Below are 5,281 nucleotides of genomic sequence, written 5' to 3'. Positions count from 1 at the left end.
TTTCAAATTCTTTAGATCGCGAAACCCTCATCAGCCTCGGAAAATTAACAATGCTAACCCTGTTTCAAGTTCGAGAAAAATTCTTAGAAATAGTCCGGAAACCATTTTGGATAACGTAATCTTTATTTTAAAAGGGGAAAAAGGTCATGGCCCCACAGGTAAGATGTAAGACCACTTGTAAGAGATAACCGTCACGGTATGGAAGTCAAACTATCACCGCGCACTTTAGATTCAACAGCACATCATCAACCGTAATGTTACGCTTCTGTGGATTGTTTTTAAAAGGTAGTATACCTCGTTTCTGACCGTCTCTGCAAATACCAGATTAGAGGACCGACTGGAATGGGCAAACATGAATTTAAGACTTCGCATTCGCCGAAGTTATACATGGATACATAACCATACTTTCAATCTCATCAGTTATATGCGCGTCCTAGGCATAATCCGTATCTCTCGTTACCTATGGGGGTGGACAGTGGGCACGATGATTCGAGTACACGAAGCTCAATTGAGTATTATTTCTAATGATTCGATTCGAGTAGTGAAAATTAATCTTTTCGAGTGCTGCAGACATACGCTCCTTGTTACTAACCAACGAATATCACAATTTTAATACTACTTTCCAGTGTCGAATCCTGGAAACTTCAATCGACAGTATCTCTACATACGAAAACAGGCCGTACTCTGCTACTCACGTCAGTGGAAATGATATGACCGTGAATTCGTGATCGACCCGCAGCTTTGTCACAAAGTCCAATGAAATAGGTGAGGCCGAAAAATTTTGAAGTATCTTTATTGTATCGTAGAGCTGACATTCTATATTTTGCGGTATATATTTGAACTGTTCACGTCATTCAATTGTGATGACGTCATATTGAGCGATTCTCGACCCGCAGTCTAATATACTCGATTCAAAATCGAATACCGAGTACTCGGTTTTTGCCCAGCCTTAAATATATGCCTTCAAATCAGTGGAAATATAGTTCATTCATATGCTACCCGTACTGTGAAAGCGTCTTACGGATTTCGTGTATAGCTCACGATTTGATGCCTCCGTGAAAATTTTAGGTTGTATGGAATTGTGCACGCTGGCGTAGCGATAGTCATGAAAATGTACAATTCGAAATTCTAAGGTACAATGATTGAGTACTCGAATCGGATGATTCGATTCGGGTAGAGAGAGATTTTTTCGTGCACTGGAATTATACGCTCCTAGTTATTGTAGAACTAATGCTTAGATGGGTCATGCATGATTTTAGATGCTGTTTTTTTACAAAAATTACAACTTCTGCAAATCTATTGAAAAATAATAGTCCTTCACTTTTACCATCACGATCTATGTATGCATTTTACGGTTGCTTGACTTCGGGCCGCTACGTCTTTTGGTGTGCTCCTACGCACAGTAAAAGCAAAACATAGACGACAGAAAAAAGTTATGTGACTATATAAACGCAACCTGATAGCATAATTTATTAGAGAGAGTTCCATCAAACGAGGTATAACCGGTCTTTTGTGATCATTGAGTGCTGATAGAGCCGGGATTTTCTAATACGGGGCTTTTCAAATTCAGGATCGCACAGAGTACAGTTGACCAATGTCACACGAATTACTGCTCACTGTGCTATGGAACCATAGATCGTTCGTTTTGGCAATTTATGTTGATTGAAAATAATATGGAGTGCAATTAGGTTTCGGGCATGTGCCTTGGTCCGATGATAATAGTAATATTAATAATAATTATTTTGTTGCTTGTATCTACGTATGGTTGTATGTTCACGATACCTTGATATTTTCTCGTGTTGCGTAGGACATCCCACTACATTGATGTCTCAAGGCCCGCGAAACAATGCTGATTAAATGAGAAAATACTAGTAATAGTCAAAACATTTCCTTCGAAAATTAATATTTCTCACTAGAAATACTAGTCTTCGACATCGACACCATATTTCGGGAAAGCAGAAAAGTACACAGTAACACACTCAGGATTTTCCTGTTAAAGTGGGCGGATAGGTTGTTCACAGAGGCCAAAAGGTGGCGTTACCATACGTCCACCGTTAGGAGGATTTGTCCTTCTTTTCAAAGAAATGTCCTCCGTTGGCACAAATGTCCTCCTTTTTGACAGTCTGCCCGCTTCCGAGCTTAAAATACCGAAAAAGAACACGAATAACGCGGAATGTGGGCCGGATTGACGACAGACGGGTATTTTCGGAGTCGAGTTTGAAAAGTGACCTGTTTCAGTCAACTCAATGACTTTAGCTGTATAAATTATAAAATCACCGGTTTCCGACGCGCTACTGTAACTTTTGCAGCATGTGAAAAGTGTTTTCCTCTACGGATCTAAAAATATGGCATACCGATCTAGAAATATGGTAACGCTACCAAAACTCCAATGTGATACCATTGTATGCAAGTTACATCTTGCTCAAAGAATAAAATGTAATTATCAGTGGTCGCACTGCTCCATACCTTCTGACTTGAAAGGCACCAGATTTGGTCTATTTAATGTCCATGAAATGTGCATTTTAAAAGAATATTAGTCCCCGTAAAAATAATTTCTTGAGTCTCCCTCTTTTTTTGTGTGATGAGTAGATGTGGTCAAAGTAGTGAGCTTTGCTACTCAGGTAGAAGAACAAGAGCCTAACGCCGTTGACAGATGTTTGATTACAAGCACAAGTAGCGATTCCCAAGAAGTGCGGAACTTCAAGGGGAAATAGAAAATGCTATAAATCAAAACCAATCAAGTGAGTAGTTTGTAACAGTAGACGTGCCTAGCGTTAAAGCACACAGACTGCAATGACACCTTCTAAACTATATCCAGCAGTTACCGTGATGATCATTTCACGCTGTTTTATGACGATTACACACATAATCGTGAATAAAAACTTATTCCAAAATTCGAGCAGTTTAATATTCAAATTGCAAAGTGTATAGAGGAATCCAAGATAGCTATACATGTACTGTTACAATCGTTTTATAAGGATAGCTCTTATGAATACGCATACATCGGACCATGTATAATCTATTATATCAATGTATATCCTATTTGAAATGAAGATTGAACACGCAAAAACGTTTCCAGCAAAATTGAATTTGTAACGATGTTTGCTTGAATGAACGCCTGAAATGTAAACCATTGTAACTTCCGTTCTAGACGTCATATAACCAGTTACAGTTATCTTCCATGACTTGCTGTAGATTATACCATTGTATGAAAGCCCTTATATCGAAGATTAGCACGTAGAAGATGTTTCAAATTGAATTGAAAGAAAGCAATACCTTGCCACGTGAAAATCATGGCTGCGTAAGAGCACCTGGCTGGTTGCGGTTTCAGAGAGATGTATAATTGCTTCAGGCAATTGCAAATTATACATGTAGTTAGCCATTATCCTGGAAAATCCATCAATATCCCTATCGTGGAGCTTAGTTTTGTATGAGACAACCGACACACGCCCCAACACTGAACAAATAAGCGTGCGAGTTAGGCTATTTCGGTAGTCGAGCCTGTAATAACAACATCACATAGAGGCAGCCTATGTCTGTTTTAGATGGCATAGAAAGTTACTGTTCACTTCTATGAATAGTGTTGATCATACGTAAAACATTCGCGCTATAGAAGACAGTTCAAATGGATGTGAAATGAAGCAATACTGTATCGTGTAAAATGAATTCTCAAGCGCATATGGGCTGTGTCGAACAAGGATAAGCCAATATATGTTCACTTTGATTGCCTTATTGCAGTTACACACAATAACCAACTGAAGCTGATAACACTTGAATAGCAGGGAGATATATAACTCAGGCAATGTCGCCAGGGCAGTGCCTATTATGCATTATGTTACGTAGAACTGGACACGTGCGTTGCCTTCAGCGAGAATACGCGATTACGTAATGATTACTTATCAGCGACGGCCGCGTGAGTCATGCTTATCCTCTCTGTTTTCCAATATCGTAGCGCTGGGCTATGAAGCGTTATAGTAGCGTGTAATGGCTCGTTGGAACGTAGAGATTCATGCGGAGAACAATCAGGCGGTCATATACCAATAGAAGCGATATGAATGACATCAGGATAAATTGAAGAACAAAATTCTCTTCCATTTTCAAAAAATTGACAACATTTCCTCGCATAACGCCATTCCCTCTCGCGTCTGAGCCGCGCGAGTGCCTCAGTCCGCCAGGCGGCTACTTCAGGTTTACGGCAATATATTGGGCATCGATTTAAGCCCTATGGATCGCATTTTAGCGGTATATTTACGGATGCAGTAAAATTTTGGTCGGTAGGCCGGCCGATCACAAAGGGTTAAGTATATATTTTTTCTAAGAAACTGTCGAAGTAGAAGTGAATATAGTATAAAAACAAAGCTACGTGAGTAAGTAGTAAATGTAGGCTAATCCTACTTGAGTAATTCAAAGAAGTTGAAGCACATCGTTACCGACAACCTCTTCAGTAGATGTGTGGCATGAAACAAATCTGCTGAAGTTCACGTGTCTAAGATACTAACGTATCAAACCTCGGAAATACATATGCCTCAGTAGTGTAATTACCCGCTCGTGATTCGTAAAATACCGGAAACAAGAATGTTGCATTTCGGAAGTCAGAAACGGTGCATTTTGAGCTAGCTAGCGGTCGAAAATCGGCCTATGGAGCTTCGGAATAGCGTCATTGTGTTGCTTCATGGACGTGCATTGTGTATTTCGTCGAGCAATTACATTGTATAACGTGCATATGGTTGATTTTCCACGATCGGTTTTGAAAACAGGTGTTCAAGCGCGCAGTGACCTAAATGTTATGTGCAACAAATGACTCTGACATCCTGCCGAGACCAATAAATACCTGTGGTAAATGTGATACGGGGAATCAACGTTTGACAAGCTGCATGTATAGGATTAACCATGCACGCGTTAAAATGCACGGCCCTTGCGCCAAGTAGACATGATAAATCTACAATCGCTCAACACTCAACTGACTCTGTATGACAAAATTATTACGCGTAGATATACAATCACTGTGTTAATTTTCACATCCGAAATCCAGATGATCTTATCTCAACCGAATCCATGTGATATATTGGAATATATCGTGATGCTGTGTTGCAGAATCTTATGATGTGATTATCAGCTAATATTTCACAAACCTAATCGTTTACACTAATCAAGGTCATCAAACAGCAGTATCAAGAGTTGAAACCATGCTACTCGATCAGTGATCCGTTTTTTTTCCTGTGTCAAAATTGAGTTTCTGGATATGGTATCACCTTTGCGTCCTAACATGTCGACATGTTAC

General features: G+C 39.6%; 1 long non-coding RNA gene across 1 annotated transcript; it reads left to right on the top strand.

Annotated features, from left to right (window-relative positions):
* The first annotated feature begins 1,486 nt into the window (after nt 1-1,486).
* On the top strand, nt 1,487-5,027 carry LOC145453557 (uncharacterized). Its single transcript, XR_013919818.1, has 2 exons — nt 1,487-2,031; nt 2,123-5,027. It is a non-coding gene; the product is annotated as an uncharacterized LOC145453557 (long non-coding RNA).
* The last annotated feature ends 254 nt before the right edge of the window (nt 5,028-5,281 follow it).

The sequence above is a fragment of the Botryllus schlosseri genome, chromosome 13 (genome assembly GCF_051294905.1).
Source record: "Botryllus schlosseri isolate E-star chromosome 13, Bs_hap1, whole genome shotgun sequence".
Taxonomy (NCBI): Eukaryota; Metazoa; Chordata; class Ascidiacea; order Stolidobranchia; family Styelidae; genus Botryllus; species Botryllus schlosseri.
The sequence above is the reverse complement of the archived record's forward strand: the minus strand, read 5'-3'. Positions and strand labels throughout refer to the sequence as shown.